The sequence below is a fragment of the Mytilus edulis genome, chromosome 1 (assembly GCF_963676685.1).
Source record: "Mytilus edulis chromosome 1, xbMytEdul2.2, whole genome shotgun sequence".
Taxonomy (NCBI): domain Eukaryota; kingdom Metazoa; phylum Mollusca; class Bivalvia; order Mytilida; family Mytilidae; genus Mytilus; species Mytilus edulis.
In genome coordinates this window covers 4916895-4943186 of record NC_092344.1, presented here as the reverse complement: position 1 = coordinate 4943186, position 26292 = coordinate 4916895, and the positions used below count along the sequence as shown (strand labels likewise).

Below are 26292 nucleotides of genomic sequence, written 5' to 3'. Positions count from 1 at the left end.
TGTTATGTGCCAGGAAATAATGTAATTTGCCCGATGAATTTTTCCTGCTATGCCAAATAAAACAAGATTATCCAACTGTCTTAGTAAACAAAAACATTTGGACAAAAAGTAACTCGTATAAACATCATTGAGAAATCATAATTAAGTCTGGTAGAACATTAATTAGGGTTTACCTGGCTTTCAGGATTTGTGCTTTGTGACAATCCGATGAGTCAAACCATTCCCAAATGAGTTTTACTGTTTCTTTTTATTGTGTGCTGTTATACCACTGTCCCAAGTAAGGGGTAGTGGTTGAGCGCGACAAACCCCGCAAAGTCGGGAGCGTGTAATTAATCATCAAATTAGAAGTAAATTCAAGCAACTATGGATGACCACACGTTAAGAACCCTTGCAACAACTCTTTATTTGGTCAGTCTGTTACAAGGCAAAATGTATTTCTATATCCTATATCCATATTAATAAAAAGATGTAGCATGAGTGCAGTTGAGACCAACACTCCTTCCAATGTATAAATAGTTAACAATTGTAGGTATAAGTACGGTCTACAACACGAAGCCTATGCTCGAACCAAACAGAAAGTTATAAAGGGCCCATAAACGACTAATGTAAAACAATTTAAACAGTGTAACCAACGGTCTAATCTATATAAAAATGAGAAACCAGAAACTCCTATGAACCACACCAACAAACGACAGCCACTGAACAACAGGCTCGACTAAGGACAGTTGAATAAACATGCAGCTGGTTTAAAAATTTAGCAGGCGCCAACCTTCATCCTAACCCGAGACAGTAGTGTAACATTTCAACATCAAAATACATATAATTATCAAATTATCAATAGAATTCGATCAAAAACAAGAAAACATACACTGAACAAATAAGTATGATCTCTGTCGCAATATAAATACAATATTAAAATGTATGTGCCTATATAACATAGACGTTACATGGTGGTGATAAAAAAAATTAAGGAACAGTGTCAAAAAGACAACTGTATCCTTGGACAAAATGGCGTTAAATAAAACAACGCACTCAGGTAAATTTAAATATAATAATTTTGTTGTACAGGATTGTGAACATTTATCGTCATACTAAATACTTATCCCTCTTTAAATAATAATTTAGGTGGTACATATTAGGCGCTATCCCCGTTTTCCAGTGAAAGTCATAATTTCCCTCACTTCATCCGAGATGGAATACAATGCAGGGCCTACTTATTGTATTTAGTGTTAATGTGTTATAAGAAGGTATGAAATATTTGTCACTGGACCAACTTAGCAATTATCAATCAATCAATTAACAGAAGAATTCTTTAAAAGACTTGAAATATTTTTCGAAGAGGACCTTTCGATAAGAGTTTTTTGTTTGTTAGATTGTGTGTACGTGAAGTGTAAAGAGTCGAAAGGACATGCAAGTAACTATCAAGGAAATGACCCATAAAAAGCATGGTACCTTATCTAAAACATCCAGAGATTTTTGCACTCCAAAAATAAATAATTTCATTATCTGCACAAGCTTTATTACAAAGTTATATAGATGATAAATTATGTGATAGTAGGTAGGAACCCAGTTATAGCAGTGGAAGATTAGTCACTATATATAAGCCCAGATGTAGTTTAAGTTATAAAGTTCAATCTTTTATAACTATGTCTGAAAAAAACCATTCATTTTCATTTAGAATAGTAATAATCCGAGGCTAACATGTGTTCTCTAAGCGTAGACGGTATTAAATGATATGTATTATACAAACATTAGTTTGACGCAAAAAGGACTGAAAATTTACCAATGAAAAATGAAAAAAGTGTTTCAGCATATATATGAATACCAGGATGCAAAACGCCTATTAATACTTTCCAAAATCGAAATGGATGGTTTTTTTTTCAGACATATTCATAAAAGCTTGATCTATACCAATTAAATTACAAAATAATGTATTTATATTGGATTGTAAACTATACTTAATGAACAAGTAAAATTTTTCTTCAATGTCATATATATCTACAAAGTGGATAATTTTTATGTTGTGAAGTTTTCTTACTTTATCTGCCAATTTGCTGTTTGTAATTCTTTTTTTTTCAATTTTAGAAATAACAATCTTGTTATAAGATATATAAGTCTGATTAATTTTTGCTTGTGTAACGTTCAGTTGGAAATTTCTATGTGCGCAATGATTCTCGACGATAAAAATTAACCAATTGATACAATAGGTAAAGGTTTTGAAATGCTTTCTTGCCAATTTAGACAACCACTGGAAAATAAGGCTAAGTAAGAAAGGTTTTTAATTTGCATTGCCAAGGGTCATTGAAGAGTTTTTTGCAAGGTCTCTTTAACATACAAAGATTGTAACACTCCAAAAAAAAAAGAAGGCAACGGATTAAACTTTTCCATTCCGATCGAACGTGGAAGATTAGTAGAAGATTTTTTTCTTATTTGAGTCCATAAAAGTTGGAAAAAATATTAACAAAAATAAAAAAGATCTGCCATCAACACCCAATACTCTATTAAAAAGAATTTACTGATAAGAAGAATAATTTCATTAGTGTATACGATTCAAACAATGGAATTACGACCAAACAACACAATCAAAAACAGCATAAGCATGTGACAGATAAACCCGGAATAATTTTGATTCTTGACAACATGCCTCCTCCTACATCAGCATGAAAATTGTAACTGCATTATCTCTATGCTATGCTATGACCTTTATATCTACATATAGTTGACTCTGACTCATATGTATAAAATACCTTTATATCTACATATAGTTGACTCTGACTCATATGTATAAAATACCTTTATATCTACATATAGTTGACTCTGACTCATATGTATAAAATACCTTTATATCTACATATAGTTGACTCTGACTCATATGTATAAAATACCTTTATATCTACATATAGTTGACTCTGACTCATATGTATTAATTCTTTAGATAAAAGCGCATGTATCGATATATATTTTTTATGCTCAACTTTCAGAATCGGCAGTCTCTAATCGTCAAATTATGTGCACTTTTTTTTTCAATTATAAATGCAAAATCTGAAAAAGCATCATGGTTTGTATTTAATTATATGCGCGCATCCCATTCAGGTGTGTCAGATATATGTTTTTAAATAAGTCTTGCTAGTGCAACGGTTTATTTCTTCCTCTGTGATATTTTATCCTGGGGATAATTTGTCACAGAATTTGTTTCCAGACATGGTATTCCACTGGTAGGTTGTATACAGAGGAGTGGAATTCTGTCTGTCTTATTGGCATATTATTTACCAGTAAATGTTATCCGTTCTATATTTCACAGAACATTGTCCCACTGTCTATTATAAACACCAGCGTTTGTTGAAGAAACTTGCATCATATGGTATCGAAGGAAACATACTTGCCTGGTTAGAAGCATGGTTGACACAAAGAGAACGAACCAGTCACACTGGAAGGGCCAACGGATGTTTGTAGATGATAGCTTACTATACCTAGCATATCATCAAAGGACGACTGCAAACATCTACAAGAAGATCTTGACAAAATGGTAAAGTGGACCAAAATTTGGAAAATGATATCCAATCCTTCAAAATGTTATGTCTTTACAATATTCAAAAAGAGACAAACCATCAACTTCAATTACAACATCAGCGGACATATCCTGGAATCAGTCGCATCAAGCCCATACCTAGGAGCAGGGGCTGATCCAGCCATTTAAAAAAAGGGGGGGGGGGGGGTTCCTAACCCAGGACAAAGGGTGGTTTCAATTACATGCCCTTATTCAAATGCATTGATCGTCCAAAAAAAGGGGGGTTCCAACCCCCGGAACCCCCCCCCCCCCCTTCTGGATCCGCGCCTGAGGAGGGGAACTTACCAACACCATGTCATTGGACAAACAAGTTAGCAAAGTTGTCATTAAAGGAAACAGAGCACTAGGCTTCATACGAAGAAATATTGGATCCTGTCCATAGGAAATCAAGAAACAAGCATATCTTGCCCTTGTCCGACCTCACCTTGAATACGCTTGTAGCGCATCGGACCCTCACCTACAAAAACATGTATACCAGATTGAGATGGTCCAGCGCCGTGCAGGACGCTTTATTAAAAGCAACTACTCAAGAGAGCCTGGAACAGTAACAACTCTTTTTGAAACTGACACCACTAGAAACCAGAAGAAAAACAGCACGTATAACGCTCTTTCATAAAGCCATCCATGAAAAGGTTGCTATACCTTTTCCATTGCACATTTTAAAACCTCAGTAGAAGAACTTTGAGACTCCATCAACCGAACACAAAAAGATATACATTTTATATGTACAAATCAGATATTTACAAATACAGCTTTTTTCCTAAGACCATCAGAGACTGATATACACTCAAGGTCGTAACTAGGCATCTGATTTTAGTGAGGCAAAACAATTGAGATTTTTTTTTTTTTGAGGGTATGAAATGAATGGTGCAAAATCCTGCATTCTAGGCATTTTTAGAGAGTTTGAAAATGTTTTGAATTTGGACACTTTTTATATAAATTTTTCAAATTTTAAAACTTTTACTAACACCAAATTTTTAACAACTTTATTTAAATTTATATGTAAGACAATCATTCAAATATCACTGATTTGAGTCTGTTGCCAGAACATAGAACAAACATCGATTCAGAAGAGTTTGCCGAATTTTTCTATGGCCGGTTCAGTCAAATCGTTTCAGAATCATAATTTTGTCTGCTGATATTCTTATAGTCTGTGTTTCTAAAGGTAGCACATTATCATCAACACAATGATCAATGTCTTCTTCCATTCCTTCTCCATCAGCAATTCGGTAGCAGCTTTTGTTTGCAAAAGGGAATTAAGCTTTCCTGTAAGCACCATCATACAGTCGCAGTTACAAAATATTAAACTCGCTTTTATGCTGACAAAGAGTAGACAAGCTAGGGATAGAATGAGATAACATACATGTGATATGATTCTATCTATAGAGTAAGAATATATGATATGGGTACAGGAAAATTGTTTTGGACGTTTACATGTAGTACCGTACGTAATTTCAAATTATTTCTGGAAATAGTTGGTGGTATTTTAGTTTCAGAATCTATAAATTTAGGGGTTAGGGGTTTGGGGTGTCCGATTCCGAAACCCCGAATATAAAGAAACGAAATTCAGTAGTCCCAAATAAGTAAAGACAAAATACTGTGTTAAAGGTTTTACCATTTACAGAGGCGGATTTAGGGGGGGGGGGCCAGGGGGCCCGGCCCCCCCTTTTTGGGAAAAAATTTGGTTGCTTATATAGGGAATCACTGAAGCGTGACTGGAGCGGGCCCCCTCTTAGGTCAGTCAGTGGGCCCCCACTTATGAAAATTTCTGGATCCGCCACTGATTTCGCAATAATATCAAATTGGAATCTGGGATATTCTTTCAACTTTTAAGGTTAAAGAAACATGGATAAAAACTATTATTACATTGGTTGCAATGAATTACATTGATTTCCCAGTTAGATAAAAACCGATAATTTCACATGTGAAATAAACGTGGTTATTTCACTCTCTGACGTCATACAACAATAGGCGTTGTCAAGACGTCGATAACGTCGGATCAAAACAAATTGTCAATGCGTAGGAAAAAGATATAGTTCCTTACATTTTCTACATTAATTTCATAAATAAAAAAAAGCCATTTGCCAATGTAATAAAAAGAATAACTAATCGCCGTATTTGAATATCAAAAATAAGACAACTTGTGACCGAACGCCGCTATGGATTAAACTCGTGCCATGCATTCATGTTTCATATTATTTATATTTTATTTATCTGTAAAGAGAAAGATTAAAGTTCGTGAAATGAATACGCAGATAGGACTGCCCCTTGTGATGCCCAGTACTTGATTTGTCAAAAGTTGGTGAAACGGAGAAATGAATACGCAGACAGGACTGTCCCTTCCGAAGACCAGTACTTGATTTGTCAGTCTACTTATCGTTTTTGGATTGTTCTAATGAAGTTATATGCAATACTCAGACTCTGTTTAAAAAAAACTAGTTTACTAGAATTATTCCTTCTTTACCTTCAGTGTCGCTTTTCCTTTTTCTGCAAGAGCCTGTTTTTAACTAAAGATCCATGATGATTATCGTTACTAGGTTAATGTAATCGAGAAACATCACCCGTTGAGATGCTGAGTTATATCAAGGAAGAATAGTTTAAAAGGAATGATGACAAGTTATAGCAATCAAGGTTGAGACAGAACAACAAATGACTGTTAAATTTATATATATGTATAAAAAAAATTAATCAGTGTCGAAATTTTAGTGAGGCAATTGCCTCACTTGCCTCAAGGGTAGTTACGGCCTTGTACACTACCAGATGAACTATAAGGGATTTAGAGCAGTGAGGAATTCAAGACCAATTAAACTCACTAAGCTTCTCTGTAGTGTCTATAATCAACACAAACAAAAGATAGATGGTGTTTTTAACCTGCACCTGTACATAAATTTTGAGTACAATTTGGAACTAATGTTAAAGGGAAATCACACTATTTATACTACTAATAATAATAAATTGAAATTTTGCATGTAGACAGATCATACTTATTACAATATTTTAGGCGGAACAAATTTTGGGGTCACCGATGTTATTTTCGAGATATGACGTCATCAAAACTTAAAGAATCGTGTTATACCAAAACATTCAGCAGTGTGCGAAATTCAGCATTCATGAACTTTTTCGACCAGGCAGCCCCAATGAAAGTCGAACTAAAACAAGCAAACATTCAATTACGGAAAAATAAATCAGTGGTTTCCGCAAAATCAGAACTTTTAAAAAGTGCACAAGAGACTATAAGAACTCTCACCTGCAAACTAGTGAAAAGTCAAAACCAACTAGATTCGACAGAGCAGTTGAAAGAATAACACTGGACACTTTTAATTTGCAAAACACTCATTTGCAAATCCGCCGCCGCCTCAAACAAGAGCTACAATATCATGTATATAACCAAAATGTGCAGAATTACATGGGATTCAATAATTTCATTGGTTTTCTACAGTTACTTTCATATTTATTTTGCAATTTGAATTATAAAAACATGGGATTTTCAATATCCCATGGGACAGGGCAAAATCCCATGGGATTTACCATTATCCCATGGGATTTTGGTTAAATCCCATGGGATTTTTTTTTGTCCCATGGGATTATTGTAGTCCCATGGGATATTTGTTGTCCCATGGGATTTTTATTATCCCATGGGATTTTTAATATCCCATGGGACAAATTAAAATCCTATGGGATTCTAATTGTAAATATATAGATATAAATAAACAGTAATGTGTATGTTACAATGTGTTCTATTTGGTAGTAAATTATTATAAGATGAATCTTTTTAATTGAATATCTTTTTTTCTTGGGAAATGTTAATTTAGCATATTGTTCTTTAACTGTTCAAAACTAAACTTTTAAACAACAAAGCAGATAATGTAAGTATCAATATATGTTTATTCATGAATTATAGAATACTTTCTTGAAACACAATTATTTGCCATTTGAAATCAATAAAAACTCTATTGTTAGGCTTAACATACTAGTATCTATTTAAGTAAATCTATTTTTTTCACAATATCCCTCAACACAAAACATTAATATTTTCTAATCATCCAGCATTGTTTGATGGTATAGTCCATTTTTTAGACATTCAGCACAAAACTTTGACATTATTGCGGTTTCAATATTTTTTTGAATTTAAAAGAACTTCAAATCATTGGCAGAGTGATGAAAATAATAACTGATCCAACTTTTGTCTTTGAATTTATTCTGGTCTTGTTTCTATGTTTTCTCCATGTATTCCAGGTGGTGAATTTCAATCCTTCTGAAAAAGAACCAATAAAATCTAAAGTAATGGATTATACAAAATTGTTTTCATACATGTAGCAATAATATGATTTTCAATAAAAATAGCTATGCGGTATGGATTTTACTGATTGTTAAAGGTTGTCCAGTGTCATCAGTTGCTAACAGCCTACATCCTTTGGTCTCTGATGGAGGGTTGTCAAATTAGCAATATACCACATCTTCCTATTCTAATACCATATACCAATCAATTAATTTATTCTTCTTTATAACATTTGGGTATTTTCCCAAGTTATATACATGATATATATATATACTATAAATTCGGAATTAATGCAAGTTTTTTGTTGTTGCGAAAAATGCAACAGAGTTGTAAATGCAATAATTTAAACTCGCATTATGAAATATTTTATATGGATTAAACAGGATTTTTCTCAAAAGCGTAAAATTTAAAATCGCATTTAAGTCTAAAATGACAGAATCGCAATAATAAATGCACGCAATAATTTATGAATTTACAGTATAAAGATCAATGTTAAAACTTTAGGCAACTATAATAACATTCCATTATTCACAAGAATTTGCAATATATTATACAAAATGCAGGCAACAGAAACAATATTTCTTTAAGCTTTTGAAGTTCAGACAGATTTCAATTTGTGTTTTATTTCAATGAAAAAATACCTTGAACTCTTTGAACATATTGGAAATTATAACATTGATACAAAAAAAATATGTATGTTTTATCCTTATTTTTTGTGATCATGGTGTTGTTGGCTTGCTGTCTCATTTTGATATACATTTAAACATACATCAATAATCTTCTTCTTTATAAAAAGTAAAAATGGGATATTTTTGATTTTGATATCCCAAAACATTATAGTTCTATCAAATAACTTATTACCAAGTTCAAAAACACCAATGTGTTTGATATTAATTTTAAGACATGTATAAATGTTCCAGACCATATCAGTATTCGGATCTTACTTTTACGGTCCAGAACTTACAGTCCCACCATATGTGTACAGTCAGACCATTTAAGTATACTTGTACTGTCTGGTACCAGCTCGACCAAACCTGTGTTTTTATTTTAACTGCAATTAAACATTTTGTATAAATCTATTAAAGATTTCAGTTATGTTGATCTGTACTGTACATTTGTTTGTAATAAACTTGACCAACTTCTTAAAATTGGGCAGACTGTATGCGTACAGTCCAAATACTTGTATGTTCTGGAACATAAACATGATTAATAAGCATTTGGCAGGATGTCATGCTAAAATCCCATTAATATTAGTACTAAATTTTGAGTATATACATGTAAATCCACCAGTTACTTACTGAAATTCATGGTGAACACTCACCAAAAACTTACAATTTAGAGGAAAGACTGGAAAGATGAATGCACTAACACTATCAAAACAGAGCATAAAACTTACCGAAGAACAAGATGTTTTACATTTATCCAGGAGCAGGATAATTGAAAAGTTGTTTTTTTCTTTCTCTGCTGTCCATCATATAACCTTTGAATTCATTCATGCAAAGTATGAAAATCTGCAAAGGTAACTTATCCACATTTTGAATTTTGAACTGCATACTTGTCCTTTTCATCTTGCTGACAACCTAAGCATAAAAAAATGATAAAAACATAATTCTAGATTGACTTTGTGTTTTTATTTTTGTTGGTACATGTACAAACAATTTTCCCAACTTTAAAACGAAAACATCATCACCAAAGAGGAGGTCATACTAACCTCCGAAATATTTAAACAAACCGAAATTATTACTTAAGATTGATTAAGATCTTGTCGTAAATTAATGGCATAGATACTCTTATTTTTGAAAACTTGATGTCTATTGCATACTTATATTCCTTTATACGTGAGTATGCATATTAAGATGGACTCCATGGACTTTAATGTAAGCATGATTAACTTTACAGTCACTGGCAGTTTTTCAGCTCTATGTGTACATTTTGAGAGAATCTTGCAATACTGTATATATATATTCTGATATTCAGAACTTATTGTGAGGTTTTTATTAATACAACTGAAAGCTGTATCTCGTTTTCATTTCTGATACATATTTATGAGCTGAAGACCAGTGCCGAATTTTTCTCACTGCATTGAAGACCCATATATATAGGTGACCTTTGGCCTTTGTCTGCTCTTTGATTGGGTTGTTGTCTCTTTGTCAAATTCCCAGTTTCCACTTCCCATTTTATATCATGTATGCTGATTTTTCTTAAATTACAATATTCAATCATGCAATATTGTCCATTATTGAAAATACGATAAGCAAAAATAAATGCACAAAAAATTCAACATTTTTATATATGTAAAAGACTATTTTTAAATTCAAAACAGTTGCCTACACTGTTAATTTCCTTGTTTGATTTCATATCTTTAAAGCCTTTATAGCTAGCTAGATGGTATGCCAGGGCGGATCCAGCCATTTTAAAAAGGGGGGTTCCCAACCCAAGACAAAGGGGATGGTCCTATATTCATTTGATTTGTTTTATTGTCTCATACAAGAATATATATGGTTTGAGGGTGGGGATCAGGGATCCTGAAATTTGTTCACCTAACCACTGGATGACAGGGGATCTCACCATTTAAAAGTTTCTCAAACATGTGGGGGTGGGGGTGAACCCCATGGACTCTCCCTATATTTCCTTTGATTTGTTTTATTGTTCTATACAAGAATATATAAATATGGTTTAGGGGTGGGGATCTTGACCGTTTACAAGTTTTCAAACTAGAGGGGGTGGGACTTCACTTTTATTTTATTTCATTATTAATTTTATTGTCCCCGACAAGAATATATATGGTTTAGGGGTGGGGATCTAGATCGTTCACAAGATAATAGCACATTCTCAAATTGAACAGGGTGGGATAACCCCCAAAGACCTCCTTTTAATTTCATTTGATTTGTTTTATCGCCCCATTCAAGAATATATATGGTTTAGGGATGGGGATCTGGACCGTTACAAGATAATAGCATATTCTCAAATTGAAAGGGGTGGGGATAACCTCCCGTGGACTCACCCTCCCTTCTTTCTTCCCCACGAAATACCTTTTAATAAGCCCCAATGCACAGATAGTTCACAGTATTTCTCTTGATTTACACTAAAGAATATACACTATACAGGTGTATTTTTTTTTTTAAAAGATAATACAACTGAAGACTACCATGACCACAGTGGTGGATCCAGAATTTTTCAAAAGTGGGCCCACCGACTGCCTAAGAGGGGCCTGCTCCTGCCATGACTCAGTGATTCCATATATAATCAACCAATTCTTTTCCCAAACAGGGGGCCCTGAACTCCTGATCCCCCCTTTTTTTCCTCATTTCAATCACCCTGATATAAATTTAGTTTTATCACTTACAATAGGAATGGTTTGAATTCCCCAATAATTCTTATATACCATTAATATCAACATATTTCATTTTTGATAAATGAAAGGCAAAAGTTTTCTATGGGTAGAAATGGATAGTGGGAAGCTTTCAGATTCACACCATGCCGGTGGCTGTGTTCAAAGTGCTGGGTTTTTATGACCCTCGTTGTTTGCGGACTAACTATTTAGGCCAGTGGTGGATAATAGTGTGCGTGCATTAATCTTCTATACATTGTACCTTCTTAATCAATATATTCAAACACTGACGGCAAGTGTTGTAATGATGTATCAATGTCTTTTTGAAATCACCGTGCTATTTACATGTGGGATCGAGAATGCAGGGGAAGGAAACTTGTCAATTATGTTTATTTCTAAGCCAAAATAAAATGGGCCGCCGTAAAATTAACCTTGGGTAATAACAGTGCATGTAAGGCTCGTCTCGGAGGGGTATCTTTTTTTCTGTCTTCTTTTTTTAGTTATATTTTTAATAACTTACACTTTCTTTCCATTCATTCACTATTCTTTATTCCTTTTTTTCTTTGTCCTTTGTTCTCTATTCTGTTAATTCACATCCATACCCTCTTATGTGTATGTGGACTTACTGTAGTTTATTTTTTAGTTCTGGCAGAGATATTAGATACAATATATATGTCTCTGGTTCTGGTATCATGCGATAAGTTCATTTCTTTTTCATGCAGTGTCATGAAATATAATGGTTTTATGCATATCAGCCAAGATTGTGGGCAACATTTTAATAAACAATTCAACACTATACACGTTATGTGAATTTTATTAAAATCGATGAAGAACATGAACTTGGCAGCTAGTGCCCCTTAAACAGGTAAAGTTCAATTAACAAATTCTGATCTACTGGCATTCAACACCAAATTACTTACTTGCTGTATATTGATAAATGTGATTGTATATTGTCAATACCTCAACATCGAGAATACGTCATGTGAGGTGTTGGTCGCTACGTTTGATACGGGGTCAACGGTTGCGGCTTCGAGACAGAGAAAAACATCCAGGTAAAAAGGGGTCCGTAGAAATACCGCAAAGGACCTCCTTAGTGCACTAAGAACAAAAATGTGCACTAAGGACCTGATGGAATGATACAACGGCCACAAAGGACATGGCATATAGAAATATACTTTGAAAAACTTCATAATTTCAAATTTCATAATCATAACTTTTGTAATTAGAAAGTTATTTAATGTTTTATCGACACGCGCCTCAATCAGTTGATTGTCACCTGTGTAATCGATAGAAATTCATGTTCACTCAACCTTGACCCGTTTATAATCCACTTATAAACCGATTAAACATGTATACGGTATTTGGTGTTCTGTGTTTGTTGTTACTGTCGTGTTTATTTTGTATTTCTGTCTGTTTTATTTTTCACTTCTATGTAATAGCGTATTTTCTACTTTTATTATTTGATTTTTGATTTTAATTTTTTTTTGCTTGTTTTTAAAGTTGATTTTTTGTTGATATCTAGTAAATTTATATATACGGATATTTAAAAAAAGTTAAAACATGTATATTTTTGTTAACAAACACATAAGAAAACAAATAATTCAAAATATAACAGTTTATTACATTTTTAAAATATAACAGTTTATGACATTTTTAAAATATAACAGTTTATGACATTTTTAAAACATAACACTTCATGACATTTAAAAAATATAACAGTTTATAACATAGTTTTTAAATTAATTTATATTGATATACATATTTACATATATAGATACACTATGTAACAGTCAAGTACAATCATTTGGCAAACCGCGGCATTGTTCTTGCAGCTGCACTTTTTGGTCTATGTCGTTGACCTGGCTTACGAGCTAGACGCTTCACATTGGGAATGACGAGTTTCCCATTTGATGAGAAAATCATTTTGTCTGTTAAGGTCTTGTGCGCTAGTACCTTTTTGTACAGTTTATCTTTTTCTTCGTGAGTTTTTGTGCCCCATATATAAGGAGAAGTGTAGAATTTTTGAAACAATTCGGATAGTTCGTAGTTTCCTTGACCATATATCGATCGCCTTATGTCAATAAAATGAAGTTTTGTTATGTCGAATATCTTGGTCAGTAATTCTGGCAGAATCTGCGGCTTCCAGTCTGTTGCAATTTTAAATCTGTGGTTCATGCTTTCACAATTGTTGTTTGTCCACAATCGGTCTGGATTTGAAGAGTTTTTAAGCGGTCTATTTACGTGGTGAAAGAGTCTGTTTTTCAGTCTCTTTGTGTAATAATCTGTGATGATGGGGTATTTATTGCACAGGTTTTCGGATTTCAAATTAAAATCAATAGTGTCATTTGATGTCACGATACCATCATCACCAAACAAGTCCGACATAATATGTGATCGTTCTTCTTTTGTTAAGGGCAATTTATTTTTCATATGGTCGGTAACATTGTCTTTCATGTGTTTTGTACACAAGAGTCTTTCTGAAGTGTTAAAAACTTTATCAATGGCTTTAGTGATACCACCCTCGTCGTCTGAGCCTATACGTATGTCAATATATTTTACATCGGCGTCGAGACGTGCTTTCACATGTGACAGAAATGAGTGGTAAGTATAATATGAGGCGTCCCAGTGAAAAAATACCGGACCAACAAATATAGGATGATCACGTGATGATTTTTTTACAACCTTCTTGTTTTTGTACACAAAGTTTGTTACATATGTAGGACCTAGGTTAAATGTTCTATCAATGCCAAGTATGGAATCGGGATCGTTTTCGCAATGCAGTTTCATGTCTTCCATTTGCATTTGACTGTAGCATATTATAGACGGCGGCATGTTATTTCCACGTGTATAAACAACTTCTGCTACAAATTCATGCTTATTGACCATTGCCAAGGCTTCCCAAACCTGGTCCGGTACGTTACTTGAACCTAGATTAGACTGTTTCTTATCGTGGTATCGTTTCGATCGGATTTGCTGAAGATCTCTTGGTGCGTTTTCTGAGTCTTTGAAAACCATATCTTTATAAATGTCAATGTTTGTTTTTTTGGCCTTGATATCTTCTTTGATCTGATCTAACACCGTAGGATCTGTGCGTGTATAGTCATGTGTTACATGTTTTGCGTTACCATGAGGTCCACTGGTTTGAGGAAATTTGCCAGTATATTCGACTAGTGCTATATGTACACGGTCTTGATGTTGTGTTGGTAAACGATTAAAAGTGCTGACACGTTTTTTGTACATTTTGTCTCGTTTTAATGGTGTATAGTAATCTTGTAAGAGTTACAATGGAATCTGGACTAGGCTGTGGGTTAAACGGAATAAATGTCTTTTTACCCTTTACTAGATGTAAACTCTTGTGTTGTAAATAAGAAATGAAATCTCAGAAGCATTTTTTTTTCTCAATTTGTATCTCAAAATTGGCTTCTTAAAAAAAAAAAAAAGAGGTTTATTTAACAATTTCCTTTAAAACAAAATAAAACAAAGGCAAAGTAAACACAAAATTCAATTTTTAATTTTTCTTTCATCATTTGAAATTATACCACGCCAGAGACACCGTTAGGTTTATTCAAAAACTACCATTAACTAATCAATTAGTAACGATCAAAAGATAATTGTTTATTCGATAAGGTTGATTGGACATGATGATTGGGAACTTGCAATAAGCCGTTGGTCACGTGTCGAATGGCACGCGCTGATTAAAGATCATTGAAAAGTCATTTAACTTCAAAACTACAAAAGCTATTAATACCAAACTTTAAAATTATGAGTTATATACTTATATCTTCTTATATCCATGTTCTTTGTGGTCTAGCGTATTGTTTTAGTGTCCTTAGTGCAAAAAACTTTCTCCTTAGTGCACTAAGAAGTCCTTTGCGGTATTTCTACGCACCGGGTAAAAAGTGGAGAATTTTGTTTTTGAAAATTTGAGTTGTAAATTTTCCTAAAAAGTACTTAATTCCGTTCATCTAGTTGTAAATTTTCCTAAAAAAGTACTTATTTCCGTTCATCTATTATGGGTATAAACTAAACTGAACAAGATAAGTATTAGTAAACAGACAGAAAGTCCGACGTTGAATTAATTATTTTACAATTAATTGTTTAAATATATGAGAGAAGGTTTTAGGCGAATTTTCTTTAATTACAGATAAATTTATGTATTTTAGGTTCAGGAACTGATTTATTCTTCAGGTACGTCTAAACAACCGGCCGCTCCACAAAGTGCACTCAGGGACCCATTACCGTAATCATATCTGCACACATGATGGATGTTTATATTCGTTATACGCTTTTTATTTTAGAGTTAAATTTTGGTAGAAGTTGAAATCGCTGGGGCGGATCCAGCCATTTTAAAAAGGGGGGGGGGGGGTCCTAACCCAGGACCAAAAAAGGGGGGGGGGGGGTCAACTACATGTCCCCATTCAAATGCATTGATCGGCCAAAAAAGGGGGGTTCCAACCCCCGGAACCCCCCTCCCCCCTCTGAATCCGCGCCTGAATCGAACTTGGATAGATATGTTAATTCTTATAAAATAATGAGGGCACGTGTCACTGATTACACAACTACTGAGCCATGAATTATCCAACAAAATTTATTGTTTTTTTGGAATTGTATTGTTTAGTTCAGTTTTACCTTTCACATGAATTTGCATATAGAAAAAATAAAATGTATATCTCAGTCGATGTGCTTTTTCAGTTTATTTTTCATGATGACGGGTAAATTAATTTGTTGTGTTTTGCAGTTCACGAATAAAGAAAATTATTTTATAGTTGCGTTTTTTCTGTAACAAGTTTGATTTTTGTTTCTCTCTCTCTCTCCTCTCTCTCTCTCTCTCTCTCTCTCTCTCTCCTCTCTCTCTCTCTCTCTCTCTCTCTTCTCTCTCTCTCTCTCTCTCTCTCTCTCTCTCTCTCTCTCTCTCTCTCTCTCTCTCTCTCTCTCTCTCTCTCTCTCTCTCTCTCTCTCCTCTCTCTCTCTCTCTCTCTCTCTAAATCAAGTTTTTAAACAAACACAATGTTGACTGAATAATAACAATTATTTACAATTAACCTTAACGGAAATCTGTGCACGAAGACTTAGTCGTGGTTTGAACGGATTTCGTGTCAATAAACTGTCTTCGAAATAGTCTTTCTTTGTTCATGTTTGTGTCGTTTTGGTCTTTTGTGGATAGTTGTCTCATTAGCAATCATACCACATCTTCTTTTTTATAATTTCTCGCTACTACAATCTAACTTACATATTTCTAGAAATAATTATACCCAAAATATCATAATTTCAAAAAACGGAGACGAAACGGAGACAAGTTCATTTTCAGAATTTATTTTCGCATTGAAATTCGTTTCAGGCTTGTGAAACTGGACAAAACGACTTTAATTAGAGAAAAAAAACTTAATAAAAACGGATTTCTTAAAATATTCGTATAACTCTAAAATAAAATTCCTGGACAAGTTCGATAAATATGAGAAATTACATCTAACTACATGTATAATGAGTTTGATTGTTTGAAAAGTACGGCTTTTACCGTTAAGAACGGATTCCATATGTATACAAAACTTTAATTAATATAAATTCTTTTAAAGTATGAACATTTATTTCCCTTTTCAAACTCGTGCAAAGAATTAATTACTGGTCCAGGACATGATAATAAAATTAAGAATAAAACTTAAAAATTTATGGAACGAAATTTTAATAAAAAGACGAAAATCTTAAAACATCGTGATATTCATTCTACACGTCACAATATTACTTCCCGCGTGGTCACACTGTACAAACAACACAATATATAAAACAACAATAAAGATAATCCAATTAATTTTGTTGATTGGATAATTCATGGCTCAGTAGTTGTGTAATCAGTGACACGTGCCCTTATTATTTACTAAGAATTACAAATGTAACATATCTATCTAAGTTCGATTTCAAATTCTGCCAAATTTAACTCTAAAATAAGAAGCGTATAAAGAATATATGCATCCATCCTGTGTGCGATGACTATAAAGGGTCCTGAGTGCACTTCGTATGTCATGATTGCAATCAGGAGGTCCTTCAAGCGGTGTTTAGACGTACCGTTATTCTTCTGGAAGCTTCAAATTTTTTTTTATCAATAACTTTTTCACAAGGAGAAATTTTTGTTTTTTGACAGCATGAACCCCAGTTAATGAGCAAACACAAATTAAGAAAGAAAATCGTTTACAATTAAATTTTATAGAAGGAAAAAAAGGGGGGGTAATAAACAAATTTTATTTACGCTCACATACTTCTAAACAGATTTGCATATGTAAGCTCTCTATAGATAATGTTAAATTATTTCAGGAGTTTTGAAAAAAAGAATATATACAGTTTAATTTCGACTAAAATAGTGATTCTTTTTATAGATTTGGTACCTCAGTTTCGACTCAACATTTCATTTTGAATTGTTAGATGGCAAACTCTTTAGGAGAATATTTTATCTGTTCTTTATGTAATTATGGTGATATTGGCGATAATATTCATTATAACAAGGCCTTGTACGAATCCTTGATTATAGAATGTTTGGCAATATAAAAAGACGAAAGTAGACAAACCCTAATTATGCAGGGTTTCACAATTTGATCTCCAAGCGGCCCACATTGTACATATAATAAGATCTATATTTTTCAACGTTTTCAAAATGAAATTACTTGAATTGAAAATTTCCCAACTGTGATTTGTTATTTCTAAACGTCTTTAATTATTATTTCGGAAAAAAAAATATTTAGCATATTCATATATTTTCATAATTTTTTCCAAGGAAACCTTTTTTTTTACAAAGTTTACTTCTATATGTTTTTAACCATCACCAGCGACTGATTTTCTGCCATCACTAATTAGTCCTAATTATTAAAGATCAATTGACCAAATTCAAATGATGATTGGTATATCGTATTGAATATGACCATCGGTCATCCGTGACGTATCCCAAATAACGACGCATGCCGATAGATAGATCATAGTTTATTAAATAGCGTCTCGCAATTTAAATTTCATCAAGGGGACTTAATTAAACCAGTTACTATACAAATCTTGAAAAAAAGATGTACATGTACTTTTTAATATTTTTAAAACAAATTACGAAAACGTTTAGTGTAAAAATCACCGAATATAAATGTTTCTTTCTTGCAGGTTTTCGCATTTGTAAATAACATTAACGTTTTGGAATTCTAATGCAAAAAACAGTCGATTCAAACTGAAATAACTTCTTTAAAGATGGTTTGATTTTTTCAGAGACACATGTATTATATATGTCTCAATACATGTATTATATGTCTCTGATTTTATCAATACAAAAATTACAAAATTATAAAATATGTTAGTTATCGAATGTATACCCTGAACTCTTACTATTATATATACATGTCCTAAGTTACTTAATGTCCTGTGTGCAACCAGGAGATCCTGAACGGTCTTTAAACGTACCATTATTTTATATGCATATATTCAAAGCTGTTCTTAATTATATGCATACTAGGTATCAGTGGCGGATCCAGGGGGAGGGTTTCGGGGGTTGGAACCACCCCTTTTTTTGAACGATCAATGCATTTGAATGGGGACATATGGTAGGAACCACCCCCTCCCCCTTTTGTTCTGGGTTGGGACCCCTCCTTTTCAAATGGCTGGCTCCGCCGCAGAGGTATATTTATATATATATGTGTGTGTACCAGCCCTCCTAAATCTTGGGAAACAAATGGTAGATTATATAGGGAATCATGGAAGCATGACTGGACGTGACCCCTCTAAGGCAGTCAATGAGTCCCCACTTATGAAAATTTCTGGATCAATCATTGCTTAGTTCTAGTTATCTTAGGTCCTAGTGTGAAATAAAGCCAATAGGTCTTTTTAAACACATCTTTATTCATACATGTATATATACGTTTTCTCACGGATTTGTTCATGCAATATTGAAATTATGTTTACTCAATGCGCAATTACTGAAGTTTATATTTGCTACTTTTCTTCTTAATTTCATATATTTTTTTTTTGATTTTTTTTCTTCGAAAAATTAGTGGTGTTGAAATAGGGAATGGACACAGATACCTTATCACATTTAATCAAAAAAATGTTGTATAATGTCATAAATCTGTATTACACGTAGACAGGATGTTCTCTAGAAAACTATACGTTATACACACCCGAGAATACACGCACTGTCGTAATGGAAAATTACTGTATGTTATAGTTACCTGTAATCAGCTTTGCAACACCATGTCATGACAGTTCAAAAAGATTTTCTTCAAATCAAAATGGAATATTCATTTTTTCTGTAAAATTTAAAACTTTTAAAAGTAGACTTTGACAAAATTATGAAATAGAAAGAATTGAACAATTTAAAATCGTATTTTAACAAAGATTTAGGTATAATTTTACAACGATCCTTAAAAAATAACCAAACAAACGTTGAATTAAACGATATGAACCTACGCAGTTTTATATTAAAATACTGACACACACCAGTTTGCCATCTCAGTATGCAAGGCAAGAGTGCTTGGTGAGGTGCTGGAACTTGATGTACATGTATCATTTTAAGTTAATACAGTTCTGTTAGGATTGACTGCCTTTTTACAGAGACTTTCTATTCTTACTGTTATCAGTTAGTATAGACTGTTCCTGGCTTAGAATGATTCTCTGCTCAGCAAATGGTGCGTAATTAGCATTTGAATCAAATTTCTTGTAGAAGTAAAAAACACAAATTAATGTATTTGACAACTTTATTCAGGTGCACAGTCTATATTATCCGGCGTAAATAACTTCGAGATTTATGTGGAAGTTTACTCTGCTGCTCGATCTATGCTAATCGATGTTCCAGTATATTTCATATTTATATTTATTTGTGAGGCCTCGTCATCGTTTATATTCACTAAAAGCACAGTCGCCTAAATATTTTATATGGCGAAAAAATTGCGAAAATTGGGGGAAATAATATATTTTTAGTAGCATTTTTATTTTAAAATCTTAAGAGGTTGCTGGCAAATTTAACTCTAAAATGAGAAGTGTATGACGATCTATAACGAATATATACATCCATCATGTGTGCAGATACGACGGCGACTATATAGGGTCTGCCATGAGTGCACTTTGTATGCCCTGCATGTGTGCACCCAGGAGGTCCTCCTGAGCGGTGTTTAGACGTACCGGGAAAATCTTATCTATTTAAGGATCAATTCATCGGTTACACTCCCCTGTCACCAGTGATTCTTTTTTGATGACATTCTGAAAAAGTATTGTGTAGTCCCTGTGTAAGTGTTGACTCTCAACTTGCACATGTGATTTTTTTAACACTCCCCGGACTTCTGCAAAAAAACAATTATTCAGTTCACTGATTAAGATGGAAGGTAAACGAACAGAAAGTCACAGGACATTCCGACAAAAAGTCACAGGACAAAAAGTCAAACTCAGACATAAAGTAACAAAGTTGATAGGACAAAAAGTCACAAACAATTTGTTGACAATTGATTGAATATAAATGAAAAAAGATTTTGAAACATCTTCTTTTTCTTACATATATTCATTTTTAATTTTAGGAAATTGTTCATAATATAAAAAAGAAGATGTGGTATGATTGCCAATGAGACAACTGTCCACAAGAGACCAAAATGACACAGACATTTACAACTAGAGGTCTTTATGGCCTTCAACAATAAGCCAATATAAAGAAGGTATGGTATGATTGCCAATGAGACAACTGTCCACAAGAGACCAAAATGACACAGACATTAACAACCATAGGTCATCATACAGCCTTCAACAATGAGCAAAGCCCAAGGTAAAGCCCATATCGCATAGTCAGCTGTAAAAGGCAATCATACTATATCTTTTTCTTTATATTTACATGTTAAAAAATGCGTGCAAATGTAATCAAAAGCTGCACACAAACGTAATGATTTTTGTGCGCAAATGTAATGGTAATGTGCGCAAACCTAATGCACTGATTTATTTGTTTTTAATAAATTTTAATTTAAAGTTGCTACATCATGTTCATGTATAAAACTTTAAGAAAAATACAAAAAGAGTGTTTTCTTGTTCAAAGAAAAATAATCTCAAAACTAAATTGTGACTTTTTGTCCTGCGACAGTGTGTGACTTTTTGACTGTGACTTTCTGTCCTACATTCAGATTGAATAGGGGTGTTTGGTTGACCCCGCCTCCCTCTATCTGAGACTACTATCTCAGTGATGAGCTTTATGTTTCATGTACAAATGTATTGTGCTTGTCATATATATATGTATGTCGGATAAAAGCTCTACAGACCTCTAATATGTTGTATTGTTATATAACCGACAATAAATAAATAGCCCTAACAAGTAAGAATTAGGTTACTTCTTTTTGTTTTGACATCTTGCATGGGTTTTTATAGCCCCGTATTAAAATTATGCCCCCATTTTAATAAAAAGGGGGGTGGGGTGTATTCTGTTTTACCCCTGTCTGTCCATCCATCCTTGCGTCAGTCAGTCCGTCCGATGAATATTTTTCGTCCCATTTTCCTTAGGAAATACAATAGAAGGATTTCTGAAATTTGGTTTCAGGGTTAAATAAGTCAGCTATACCGTCTGATGCATTTTCAGATTCATCACTCGACAACTTCCTGTTTTCCCAACACTTGTATGATTTTACACATGATAGCCAAGTTGAAAGTTGAAAACTAACAACCTAGTTTATGTACAAAAAAATTGAAAAACGGATATGTTACATATAAACAAACGACAATCACTGAATTATCGGATCCTGACTTGGAACAGGCACAACCATAACAAATTGGCAGGGTATAAGGAACTTTGAAAATATTTAGTTTTTGTGGTTTGGTCTATTTTCCGGATACTGTAAGTAATAAGGCCCCTTTATTTAGAGAATGAAATAATTGTAATATGCACTTAGCTGTCTGTCATATTTTATATGAACATGATGAACTTGACCTCATTTTCATGGTTCATTGGTCAATGAAACACTGCATTGTTTTGTCAGTTTATCATATGTTTAAAGTTACAGGTAGATTATATTTGGTAGATATGAAACAATATTGTGAGGTGTGCATGTCTGAATGGCAGATTCATATATAAACCATGACCGCATTTTATTGTTCTTTGGTCAATGATAAGTTTTCTTGGTTTTGTCATTTTATCAGGCCACATTTAAAAGAATGTCTGTTTCCCCTCCCCCGGGTATACCCTTTGTAAACAGACCAGGAAGGCAGGTTCTTGTTAGCTCACCTGACCTGAAAGGTCAAGTGAGCTTTTCTCATCACTTGGCGTCCCTCGTCTGTCGTCCTGCGTCTGTCATCCGTCGTCCGTAAACTTTTACAAAAATCTTCTCCTCTGAAACTACTTGGCCAAATTCTACCAAACTTGGCCACAATCATCCTTGGGGTATCTAGTTTAAAAAATGTGTAGCGTGACCTGTCAAACCAACCAAGATGGCCGCCATGGCTAAAAGTAGAACATAGGGGTAAAATGCAGTTTTTGGCTTATAACTCAAAAACCAAAGCATTTACAGCAAATCTGACAAGGGGTAAAATTGTTGATCAGGTCAAGATCTATCTGCCCTGAAATTTTCAGACAAATTGGACAAACTGTTGATGGGTTGCTGCCTGTGAAATGGTTATTTTAAGGAAATTTTGCAGTTTTTGGTTTTTACCTTGAATACTATTATAGATAGTGATAAACTGTAAAAGCAATAATGTTCAGCAAAGTAAGACCTACAAATAAGTCAACATTACCAAAATTGTCAGTCGACCCCTTAAGGAGTTATTGCCCTTTATAGTCAATTTTTAACAACTTTTCATCATTTTTAGTAACTTTTTTAAAAATCTACTTCTCTTAAACAACTTTGCCAAATTTAACCAAACTTGGCCACAATTATCATTGTGGTTTGTAGTTTAAAAAATGTGTCCGATGACCCAGCCTACCAAACAAAATGGCCAACATGGCTAAAATTAGAACATAGTGGTAAAATGCAGGTTTTGCTTTATATCTTTGAAACTAAGACATTTAGGGCAAATCTTTCAAGATTTAAATGTCCATCAGAATAAGATATATCCCCTCACAAATTTTCAGTTGAATTGGACAACCTGTTGTTGGGTTGCTGCCCTAAAATTGGTGATTTTAAGGTAATTTTGCAGTTTTTGGTTATTATCTTGAATACTATTATAGATAGAGATAAACTGTAGACAGCAATAATGTTCAGCAAAGAAAGATCTACAAATAAGTCAGCATGATCAAAATTGTTAGAGAACCCCTTAAGGAGTTATTGCCCTTTATAGTCAATATTGAACAACTTTTCGTCATTTTTGTAACTTGTATAAAAATCATTTCTAAAACTACTTGGCCAAATTTAACCAAACTTGGCCACAATCATAATACTAGGGTATCTATTTTAAAAAAAGTTTCTAATGACCCCGCCTACCAACGAAGATGGCGGACATCAGTAAACACATTAACAGGTGAGCGACACAGGCTCTTGAAAGCCTCTAGTTTTTTTTAACAGGATGTGATTGTCATAGCATGGTCACATGAATGGTTTGACTTGTCCAGTCCAGGCCACTTATCAGTTGTTTGTGCTCAATTTGAGTGTATTTATTTAGATTATCAATCCTTCTGCTTTCAAGCACTTTTGAAAAATGGAAACAAATTATTTTCAGGAAAAAAATATTTTCGATTTTTTTGTGGAAAATAATTTTTTGACCCGGGCGCTTATTTTTGACCCGTGTGGGGGGAGGGGAAACAAACATATTTTTAATTTTGGCCTTAGATTTTTTAAGCATAGGTCTACTTGTTGTATGGAATGACTACAAGGTATCATATAAAAAAAAGATGTCTGCCTGCCAAGGTTAATTTTACTGTGACCTCATATTCATAGAATAATGATAATATACATGATATTGAACAGCAAGAATGATGAGTAAGTTGATGTTATATACAAATAAGACAAAATTTTCAGTTGCCTACTAATTATGTTATACATGTAGTAGTTATTTTTGTCATTAAATGATATTTACCCTTTTATGTGTAGGGCAAGAACATGAAAGATAAAGGGGAAACTATAAACAGAAGAAATTATCAACAAAATAAGATTTACAGAGGTCAACAAAGCCTAAATGGTAAGTCCACTGTTATAAATTTTTTTGTCCTTGAATAATGATTAAATATTTATTAAAATAAGATGTGGTATGATGAAAGAGAAAACTATCCATCAGAGTTAAATTTAGTGGATGTAAGCATTGTAATTACTTATTAGAGGCCATTAATGGCCTGTAAGTAATGAGAAAACCCATACCCTATACATGTTATAGTAATCTATAAAAGTCAACACTAACCAAATTTGAAACAGAGCATCAATTCAAACGTCAAATATACCAGACTAATTTATAAAAACAAAAAATTATGAAAAATAAAAATGACGGATATGAACCAACGTCAACCACTGAACTATGTACAAGCTCCTGATATTAGACAGGTATAATATGGCTGGGTTGATATAAAAATAAGAAACACTTAGCAGTCTGATTTCCAATGAGACATTTCTCCAATAGAGATCAAATGACATTTAAGGAGGCTCTAGCGTATAACAATTTCATAAAAATGTTTAATATTTTTTTTTCATAACTCATTTTATTTATAACTTTATCATATGGTACACCAAATCATTCAATACAATCAATTCGGTTTGGCCCTAGATGACTTTTAAAATGCATATATCATTGAAAGAGCTCCAAATTATCTCCCTTTGGAGCAAAAATGCAATTTTTTGGCATTAGAAATGTAATATCTTATTTTACTCATCGGTGGCCTATATTTTTTATTATAATTTTAAATAAGCTGTACTTTACTAAACTATTATAAAATTTAAGCGATTTCTGTAATTTAGTACTTGAATATTTAAATGAAAGTTTATCATATTAATCATAAACATGATAAAATAGCCATTTTATTGATCTCTTCACTGATAATTTTTGAGTTTGTGTATTTGTAGGTCAGACATCTCGATTTTCATGGTCATCATTCACAGATCAATACCGAACGGAAAACTTAAAGCTGGTATTTTTCTCCACAGTGCGACTTTTTTTATTAATTTGAAATGGAACATGTTTTTTCCTACATTTATTTGAAAGAAGAAATTTCAACATTATGACTATAAACAAAAAGGAGTCATATCATCACGATCATTGATGCACAAGAACTTGATCATATAAATACAACAATGTAATTATCAATTGAAAGATGGAACGAATGAACTAGATATTAGAATGTTGTTGTCCAAATAAACTTGCTTTGTCTTCTCATTTGAATCTCTCCATTCAATAAAGATGTACACTACAGAGGCAGATCTTTGAAGAACAGATTGAAAAAATGTTTTGTCTAACTAGGAATATTCTAGTGAAAGAAATTATTTATTGACTTCACTCTTATATAGTGGACTGAATAATTGTACATAGCAAGTTGGGAATAAAGAAAGCAAAAACTTTAACAAAAAGTGTTTATATTATAAATTTGCAAATATAAGCATACTATTATGTACACCACAAAGGTATATATAATTCAAATTGTTTGCCTATACAAGTATTGCAATGAACCTATAACAAAGAAAATCTTACCTCATGAAAAGAGTGAACTATTCAGTCAGAATATGAAATATGTTTTCAGTTCTATTTTTCATAATAGAATAAACAAGACAAAGATTTCAAAACAATATTTTTTTCATTTATTTAGAAATTTCATCATTTTGTTTCAGTGAAAGGACTTTATTCTTTGACTGTAAAATATTATTATTATACATTCCAAAAATAAGAATAATCTTTATTGTCATATAAACAAATAAAAAACATGTTTGTGACAATTTTTTTTTTTTTTTACATATATGTATATATAAAAAATATTAAAAAAACTTGTGTACATTTAAAACATTTTACTACCAAACAGCATTCATTGTAACATACACATAACTTTATATTTATATATATTTATAATTTTAATCCTATAGGATTTTATTTTGTCCCATGGGATATTAAAAATCCCATGGGATAATTATAGTCCCATGGGATTTTTTTTGTCCCATGGGACAACAAATATCCCATGGGACTACAATAATCCCATGGGACCAAAAAAAATCCCATGGG

The 26292-nt window shown here is 32.9% G+C and overlaps 2 long non-coding RNA genes across 3 annotated transcripts; one reads left to right on the top strand and one right to left on the bottom strand.

Moving 5' to 3' along the window:
• Nucleotides 1–6882: 6882 nt before the first annotated feature.
• On the bottom strand, nucleotides 6883–11856 carry LOC139522506 (uncharacterized). The gene is made up of 3 exons (XR_011664454.1): nucleotides 11441–11856; nucleotides 9244–9427; nucleotides 6883–7823 (listed from the first exon to the last, which is right to left on the bottom strand). It is a non-coding gene; the product is annotated as an uncharacterized lncRNA (long non-coding RNA).
• An 8461-nt stretch (nucleotides 11857–20317) lies between these two features.
• Nucleotides 20318–26012, top strand: LOC139522494 (uncharacterized). 2 transcript variants are annotated; one of them, XR_011664451.1, is made up of 3 exons: nucleotides 20318–20423; nucleotides 24189–24276; nucleotides 25149–26012. It is a non-coding gene; the product is annotated as an uncharacterized lncRNA (long non-coding RNA). The 2 variants fall into 2 exon arrangements; XR_011664447.1 differs by having other exon boundaries at nucleotides 20369–20519.
• Nucleotides 26013–26292: the final 280 nt, after the last annotated feature.